Raw genomic sequence first — 10,173 nt, forward strand, 5'->3', positions numbered from 1 at the left:
TTTGTAAGCACTCTCAGAATTCATTTAGAAACTGAATTGATCTGAGAGTCAAAGGGCTATGGTGAAGCTCATAGAATTAAATATGAAGTTTAAAATATAACTCTGACTTGTGTGTGGTTTGTAAACTCTCCTCATTTAGTAATACAGGAAATTACCACGACAGCACTTGAAATACATCCACAGGTACACCTCCAATTGACTCAAATGATGTCAATTAGCCTATCAGAAGCTTCTAAAGACATGACAATTTTCTAGAATTTTCCAAGCTGTTTAAAGGCACAGTGAACTTAGTGTATGTAAACTTCTGACCCACTGGAATTGTGATACAGTGTATTATAAGTGAAATAATCTGTCTGTAAACAATTGTTGGAAAAATGACTTGTGTCATGCACAAAGTAGATGTCCTAACCGACTTGCCAAAACTATAGTTTGTTAACAAGAAATTTGTGGAGTGGTTGAAAAACGAGTTTTAATGACTCCAACCTAAGTGTATGTAAACTTCCGACTTCAACTGTATGGAAAAGTGATATCAGTTTTACATTTTTTATAMATTTGTGAACATTTCTAAAAACCTATTTTTGCTTTGTCATGATGGGGTATTGTGAAAAACAATTTAATCAATTTTAGAATAAGACTAACCTAACAAAATGTGGGAAAAGTTAAGGGGTCTGAATACTTTCCAAATGCACTGTATTTAGTCACCAATATATGCAATGTTTTATTAATCTAAAGCTTGATGAAGTCCAATCAAGTTGCATTTAACTGAGGCTCTTGTAGTTGATATGATTGACTATAATTATGTTTTTTTTATCATCACCTCATGCCCTAATATACTTTTCTTGATACACAACAGAAACTGTTGAGCATGAGAAACCCAGCAGCGTTGCAATTCTTGAAACAAACCGCTGCGTCTGGCACCTACAACCATATCCCGTTCAAATATTTTATATAAATATTTAAATATAAATATTTATTATCCGATGTTAGCAAGTTATTGATTTCATTAACCTTATTTGTAAGGCTACACACTGTATATTAATATGGGCTATTCTTAGCCCTTTCCTTGGTAGCTTATCGGAGATAGACATAATATGGAGAAAACAATAAACAAATAAAATAAACAGTGAGAGACCCTGAGGCTCTCTCACTCCTCCCAGGCTTTTGGGAGGGAGGGTGAACAATGAGCCTGTCATGGCGGATGTAAGCAATGATCCCATGCTTTCTGGCAGCTTTCATAGCTGRGTTAAGTTCTTTCCACCTCTGGCGCACAGCTTCAGAGAAGTCCTTTTTGAGGAAGATGTTGGTTCCTCTCAAATTCTAGGCTCTCTCCAGGACAGCCATCTTGTCCTTAAACCTCAGGAACCTAGCCACTATTGGCCTGGGTCTGTCACGTGGGTTGATTACATGTTTTCTAGAACTGTGGGCGTGCTGCACTTCAATCTTCGTATGATCCATCTGCAGCTTTTCAGTGATCATTTTGCTTACTTTGTTCTGAAACTCGGCCCAGTTCTCATGTGAAAACTGGTATGTCATCCACAACAATGTTATTCCTTCTGGATTGTCCCTCTAGATCAGGCCTGGGCAATTATTTTACATGGAGGGCCACATTAGAATATATTTTTGCCATCGTGGGCCAGAATCATATTACAGGATTATACATCATGTGTATGACTGTGTTGACAGATATATCTACTGTAAATCACGCCCGGATAGGCTACTTATTTTACTTTTTTAACATGCACAGAAATAAACCACATCCATGTTCTCCTTCTGGTAGGTATTTTCATTATTAAACATGCAATGAATTACACGGAGGGAAAAGTACACTGTGCATTCAGCACCAAGGACAGAACTCTTGTTAACAGGTAAGCACAAAAACACAAGAAAGAGAGAGAGAGCTGAACATTACATTTAAACTACTCAATCAGTGTGAGGAGTGAAGTCTCTGATGGGCATTAGATCAGWCTAGATCAGTGAAGTCAGGTATAGTTTCTGGCGTCGCTATGCGCAGGATTGCTGAGAGGTGAGAGTCAGTAAGAGATGATCTGTGCCTTGACTTGTTATATTTCATCACTGAGAAAAAAGAAGGAACCCGCACACTGCTCTTTAATAAGCTCTATGTATCAACCTAATGGCCTTTGTCAGAGCTTTTGTACGTTTTTTAAATTAGCACCCTTATGTAGCCCCATCCACATCTGTTCCACGCATCGAATGGGGTTGGAGTTGAGGGAAAACAAATAAGTGCTACCAAATATAACAATATGCATTTAATAAATATTAGAATAAAGTGTGTACATAAAACGTATTAAACACATCTGTAAAACCACAATGAGGACATCGACCTACCAAGCAAGTTTTCATAAATCATTGGGTACAGCGCAAGAAAGACGTCAGAGTCATCTGAATTAGGGCCATAATTCATGTTCAAATTTACATAACATACATAGGCATTTCATCATTAAGACCTTTAGGAAATAATGTCTGGAGGGTGAAAATCCAAAAACATTCACTTTTGCTCAGAGTATTATTTATATCACCCCCCCTGTCTGATATCTTAACTTACTCTATGCCACAAAATCTAAAAAAAGGTAGAAATGTCATGTTTTAGGTCATTAAAATGTACTGCGACTGGATAATCCCTGTCCTTTCTCCTAATTGAACTTTTATGATGTTCACAGATTCTCTGTTTGAGAGAACGAGAGGTTTGAGATACATAGCACAGCCCACATGGACATTTAATAATGTAGATAACATGGGTGGTGGAGCATGTAATAATGTCATTTATTTGGAACCGTTTTCCTGTATGTGGGTGACAGAACTATTCACACTTAATCATATTGCTGCACTTTGAGCAACCGCTGCGTTTATAGCTACCATTTGGAAGAGGGCGTAAAAGAGCCTGGCTGATTTTCTTTTGTGGCTGGCAGTTGGCATGGACCAATTTATCGCGTAAATTGCGACCTCTCCTATGTACAATAAGTGGTGGATTCTTAAATTCAGCTGGCAAAGCTGATGATTAAACATCCGTTCCATTCGATGTGTGGAACGGATGTGGGTGGGGCTAGGTTTACATAAGGGTGCTAATTGAATAAACTCACAAGAGCTCTGACGAAGGCCGTGAGGCCAACATGTAAAGCTTATTAAAGAGCAGTGATCCTATCAAGAGCGGTGTACRGGTTCCTTCTTTTTTCTAATTTTATCCAACTGTTACCATGCACCTGCAAAAAAGATAGCTCAGATGTGCGAGTGCCTTTTGAATTTTATATTTCATCACTGAAAATGTCTGTTCACATACATAGGTTGACCCAAACAGTACAAACATCTTCTGAGCATAACCCTAATCTTTGGAATGTTTTGTTCATCGAGAGATGCATAGAACCTCGTCAGTGACATTCTTTTGAATAATTCTCCAATCACTGCATCAGACTGAAGATTGATAAGCTCAAGTTGCAGGTCAGTGGGAGCGTTATCCACGTTGAAGGTGAAAGGAGAGGAAACATGTTAGCATGTCATTTTCCAACACTTTGAAATCCTCAAAACAACGAGAAAACTCACAGTTCAAAGCACACAGCAGTGATGTATACTTCTCCCGCTGGTCATCTGATAGGGAACAGACTAGTAGTGTTGGAAGGTGGGTGAAATTGTTGGCTTCTACTTGGTGGGTCAGGAGGAGTAATTTTCCCTTGAAGGCTTTGACAAGGCTGTACATCTGATGTGCAAAAGGCCCTTCCCTTGTAGTTTGGAATTCAGTTCATTCATGAGGGCCATGATGTCCATGGTGAAGGCAAAATCAGCCAACCATTCTTTATCTTGCAGTTGAGGGAAATCCACATATTTTCCTTTCATTTGCAAAAACTCAGCAATATCTGACTTCAGGTCCCAGACCCTTTTAAGCACCTTCCCCAAACTCAGCCATCTCACGTTTGTGCAGTAGGGGAGATCTGCATGACCCGACTATCTCTTCCAACAGTGAGACAAACTGTCTGTGGTTTAAAGATGTTGCGCTTATGAAGTTTTCCACTTTAGTGACTGTATCCACAACATGGCTCATATTCAGAACACATTTACAGAGCACCTCCTGATGAATAATGCAATGCAGGAAAATCATTTTCTGATCTGGGTTCAGCTCAGCTACTTGATCTTGTATCCTTTTCAAAAGGCCAATGTTTTTTCCTGTCAAGTTTGGGCACCCATCAGTGGTTACACTGGATAACTTTTCAAAACTCAGTCCCAGCTTTRTCACACACTTAACCTCCTCCAATAAATATTTCCCTGTGGTTGTGCTCTTCATTGACTGCACTGAAGCCAGCTCCTCTGTAATTTMAAAGTCTGGGGTTATGCCTCGWWAGAATATCAACAACTKYGCCGTGTCAMGTGCATCACTGCTCTCATCCAGGGCCAAGGAGAAATAGGTGAAATCCTTCACCTTGTCTTTCAACTGTTGTTCCATATTCTCTGYGATGTCCTCAACRTCTTGACAGGGAAACATTTTCAAACAGCTCTCTTGTCGGGGCAAAGTATTGCTGCAGAGTCAATTAAACATTATTTAATGAATTCACCCTCAGCAAATGGCTTCCAATGTTTAGCAATTTTGTGGGGCAGTACATAGCTAGCTCTCGCAATTCCGTCGTTTGCTGAATGCAGTTTTGTGAAAAGTCCTTGCTGCTTTTGCAACTGAGAAAGCAACTCTTTCAATGCACTTGTCCTATGCTCAGAAGAYATATTCCTATATTTCTCTACATGCTTTGTCTGGAAGTGTCGGGACAAGTTGTAGTCTTTCAAGACAGTGATGCTCTCTTTGCACGCTAAGCACACAGCTTTCCCTGATACCTCAATAAAAAAATTAAAAATGTATGTCCATTCTTGCTGGAACACCCTATCATTGTCTACTTTCCTTTTCTTTGAAAAACTAATTTTTGCKCAATTTCTAGCTAGCAACTGTAATATTTGTAACTGTGATGCGTGTGTCAGCCTGTCTGTCCTTGTGCAGTTGTTATTTATACGTGCCTTCAAAATAAATGTCCCACAAGTGGTGGGAGAAAAATCATTACACAAAGGCAAGTATTCATTGGGCTTTTGATTTGAATAACAAATACGTTTTTCAAAACTTTACTATCGCAAATTCTTTATGTGATCTGAGCATGATTCTGCGGGCCGTTTTGAATCAGGTCGCGGGCCGCATACGGYCCCCGGGACGGCCTTTGCCCAGGCCTGCTCTAGATAGTCTGTTTTCCCAGTCATTGTTAATAATGATTCACAGACTGTGCTGATGTCATCTCACGTGAACTTAAAGTTTGTCATCTTGCTGAAAGTCTCTTTCAGGACATCCACCTCTCCCTGGGAGAACTGCAAACTGTTCTTAAGATCCTGGACCTCTCCGGCAGATAGTCCATTCTTATGTTAGTTGAGTTCATCACTATTTGGACAAAGCTCTTGAAGCTATTTTCCTTTTGTTGTAACTGTTTGTAGAACCCTTTTTGTTTGTTTAAAATATCCTTCACCTGTGATAGAGAAACATTGTCCTCTCCATTACTCCCGCCTATGGAACTGAGTGGGGTACCAGCATTAGCCTGTATTGCTACCATGGCATCCAAAGACAGACAGGACAGGTCACAGGGCAGATTTAAACAGCAAAAAACAGCAGGGATTTAGACAGCCAAAAGCCCGGGACAATCTGCGGTCCCAGCCACAAGGGCTAACCGCATAGCGGGCTTTGTTTGTATTTGTATTTGTCAAAGCAGCAGCTACTCTTCCTGGGGTCCAGCAAAATTAAGGCAGTTTATACAATTTTAAAAACATTACAATACATTCACAGATTTCACAACACACTGTGTGCCCTCAGGCCCCTACTCCACCACTACCACATATCTACAGTACTAAATCCATGTGTGTGTGTATGTTATTGTGTGTGTGCCAATGTTTGTGTTGCTTCACAGTCCCCGCTGTTCCATAATCTGTTTTATAAATCTAATTTTACTGCTTGCGTCAAGCTGTCAAGGAAACCTTGCGAGCTTGATAGCTAGTTAGCAGCTAGGCTAGCTGCTACACCAATCAGCTCTTCAAAATTTTGTTCGGCAAGATCCCTGTCTAAGTAACTGAGGCGAACCACGTTGCGGGATCCACATTGAAAAGGTATAGTAACGAAACTTTCAAAACAACAAACCAAGCTGTTCCTCGTATTTCAACCCTGCAGGCGCGACACAAAACACAGAAATAAAAATATAATTCATGCCTTACCTTTGATGAGCTTCTGTTGTTGGCACTCCAATATGTCCCATAAACATCACAAATGGTCCTTTTGTTCGATTAAGTCCGTCGATATATATCCAAAATGTCCATTTATTTGGCGCGTTTGATCCAGAAAAACACCGGTTCCAACTCGTGAAACATGACTACAAAATATCTCAAAAGTTACCTGTAAACTTTGCCAAAACATTTCAAACTACTTTTCTAATACAACTCTAGGTATTTTTTAACGTAAATAATCGATAAAATTGAAGACGGGATGATCTGTGTTCAATACAGGATTAAAACAATCTGTTGCATGCTTTCTGGTCATGCGCCTCTAACAGGACACTTCCAGTGACCCTAATTCAAAATGGCCGTACTTCTTCTTTACACAAAGGAAAAATCCTCAACTAATTTCTAAAGACTGTTGACATCCAGTGGAAGCGGTAGGAACTGCAAGAAGGTCAATTAGAAATCTGTATTCCCAATGAAAATCCATTGAAAAGAGAGTGACCTCAAAAAAGAAAAATCTGAATGGTTTGTCCTCGGGGTTTCGCCTGCTAAATAAATTATGTTATTCTCACAACCATGATTCAAACAGTTTTAGAAACTTCAGAGTGTTTTCTATCCAAATCTACTAACAAATGCATATCTTATCTTCTGGGGATGAGTAGCTGGCAGTTGAATTTGGATATGCTTTTCATCCAAACGTGAAAATGCTGCCCCCTATCCTAGAGAAGTTAAAGTCCGGGCTCTGGCTTGGCCACTCAATGACATTCAGCATTGTCTTGGCTGTTTGCTCAGGCTCGTTTTCCTGTTGGAAGGGGAACCTTTGCCCCTGTCAGAGGTTGTGCGCTCTGGAGCAGGTTTTCACCAAGGATCTCCCTGTACTTCATTCATCTTTCCCTCAATCCTGACTATTCTCCCAGTCTCTGCCGCTGAAAAATATCCCCGCAGCATGATGCTGCCACCGCCATGCTTCACCGTAGGGATGGTGCCAGGTTTCCTCCAGACGTGACACTTGGCATTCAGGCCGAAGAGTTCAATCTTTGTTTCATCAGACCAGAGAATCTTGTTTCTCATGGTCTGAGTGTCTTTTGGCAAACTCCAAGCGGGCGGTCATGTGCCTTTTACTGAGGAGTGGCTTCCGTCTGGCCACTACAATAAAGGCCTTATTCGTGGAGTGCTACAGATATGGTTGTCCTTCTGGAAAGTTCTCCCATCTCCACAGAGAAACTCTGGAGCTCTTTCAGAGTGACCATCGGGTTCTTTGTCACCTCCCTGACCAAGCCCCTTCTCCCACCGATTTCTCCGTTTGGCCGGGTGGCCAGCTCTATGAAGAGGCTTGGTTTTTCCAAACTTTTCCATTTAAGAATGATGGAGGCCACTGTGTTCTTGGGCACCTTCAATGCTGCAGGCATTATTTGGTACCCTTCCCCAGATATGTGCCTCGACACAGTCCTGTCTCTGAGCTCTACGGACAATTCCTTTGACCTCATGGCTTGGTTTTTGCTCTGATAGTCTCATAGCAAAGGGTCTGAATACTTATGTAAATAAGATAGTTCTGTTTTATTTTTTATAAACTAGCAAATAAATCTAAAAACCTTTTTTGATTTTTCTTTATCGGGTATTTTCTGTAGATTGCTGCATATTTTTTTAAATGTTGTATCCATTTTAGAATAAGGTTGTAACGTAACAAAATATGGAAAAAGTCAATTGGTCTGAATACTTTCTGAAGCTACTGTATATATCGTACTTTAACAAAGGCCTTTTCAAAGTCAGCTATGAATACCAGGCCTGGTTTCCCAGATGTTTCATAGTGTTCTATTGTTTCCAGTTCTTCTCTTATATTTGATTAGGATGAATAACATACAACAACACCTTTTTAATTCTATGTGCTATGCATTTTGCTAGGATTTTGGCATCACAACACTGAAGTGTAAGGGGTCTCCAGTTCTTTAGGTGGACTGGATCTTTATATTTACCATCTGGGTTCTGTTTCAGTAATAGTGAAATCAGACCTTCTTGCTGAGTATCTGACAGTCTTCCATTTTTATAGAAGTGGTTAATGACTTTTTCATTGGCAAGATAAGCAAACTTAAGGATGACATGTCAGCAACAAACATTGGCACTACACATCCAAGTATATCGGACCAAGTTATGAAAAACAATAATTGTACTTTTGAATTCTGTAAAGTCAGTGTGGAAGAGGTGAAAAAAGTATTGTTGTCTATCAACATTGTCAGACCCTGGTGGCTTGTCAATCTGGATGGAAAATTACTGAGGATAATAGCAGACGATATTGCCGCTCCTATTTGCCACATCTTCAATTTAAGCCTACTTGTGCCCTCAGGCCTGGAGGGAAGCTAAAGTAATTCCACTACCCAAGAATAGCAAAGCCCCCTTTACTGGCTCAAATAGCTGACCAATCAGCCTGTTACCAACCCTTAGTAAACTTCTGGAAAAAAATTGTGATACCAGATACAATGCTATTTCACAGTAAACAAATTGACAAAAGACTTTCAGCACGCTTATAGGGAAGGACACTCAACAAGCACAGCACTTACACAAATGACTGATGATTAGCTGAGAGAAATTGATGATAAAATGATTGTGGGGCTGTCTTGTTAGACTTCAGTGTAGCATTTGACATTATCGATCATAGCCTGCTGCTGGAAAAATGTATGTGTTATGGCTTTACACCCACTGCTATAAAGTGGATAAAGAGTTACTTGTCTAACAGAACACAGAGGGTGTTCTTTAATGGAAACCTATCAAACATAATCCAGGTAGAATCAGGAATTCCCCAGGGTAGCGCTTTAGGCCCCTTCCTTTTTTCTTTACAACGACATGCCACTGACTTTGAGTAAAGCCAGAGTGTATATGTATGCAGATGACTCAACACTATACACGTCAGCTACTACAGCGACTGAAATGACTGCAACATTTAACAAAGAGTTGCAGTTAGTTTTAGAGTGGATGGCAAAGAATAAGTTAGCCATAAATATTTTTTAAACTAAAAGCGTTGCATTTGGGACAAAACATTCACTAAACCCCCTAAACCCTAAACCTCAACTAAATCTTGTAATAAATCATGTGGAAATTGAGCAAGTTGAGATGATTAAACTGCTTGGAGTAACCCTGGATTGTAAACTGTCATGGTCAAAACATATTGATACAACAGTAGTTAAGATGGGGAGAAGTATGTCCATAATAAAGCGCTGCTCTGCCTTCTTAACAACACTATCAACAAGGCAGGTCCTACAGGCCCTAGTTTTTTTTATTTAATTTTTTTATTTAACCTTTATTTAACCAGGTAGGCCAATTGAGAACAAGTTCTCATTTACAACTGCGACCTGGCCAAGATAAAGCAAAGCAGTGCGACACAAAGGGGGCAGAGTTGGATGTGTAGGATGTGAGTACAGTGGGGGTAAACCTATGCGATGAGTGATAATGAGAGAGCTTGCATCTCTGGAGACACCAGCTAAGCCAGGTGAGGTCTCCCATGTGAGGTGTTTGACAAAAGAGCTATCTAAGGCATGTTGAACTGGACTACCGGCTCTAAAGTGAAATAAAACAATAACTAACTGAAACAGCAGAAGACAAGGCATATTGACATTTGAGAGAGGCATGTGTAGCCGAGTGATCATAGGGTCCAGTGAGCAGCAATAGATTAGTCTGGGAGCCATTCGGTAGTCGCTACTATGCTAGGCGATCGGGAGGCACGGCGTTCAGAAAACTAGCAGGCCGGGGCTAGCAGATGGGTCTTTCGGTGACATCGCAACGGAAAAGCCTGTTGAAACCACATCGGACGATTACGTCGGCAGACCAGTCGTGATGGATCGGCGGGGCTCCGTGCTGGCAATAAAGGGTCCAGGCCAATTGCCAATTGGCAAAAGAGGTATTGTAGCCCACAAATTAGCGGGTATACCTCTTCGGCTAGTC

This window comes from Salvelinus sp. IW2-2015, linkage group LG13 (genome assembly GCF_002910315.2).
Source record: "Salvelinus sp. IW2-2015 linkage group LG13, ASM291031v2, whole genome shotgun sequence".
In the NCBI taxonomy this organism is placed as follows: Eukaryota; Metazoa; Chordata; class Actinopteri; order Salmoniformes; family Salmonidae; genus Salvelinus; species Salvelinus sp. IW2-2015.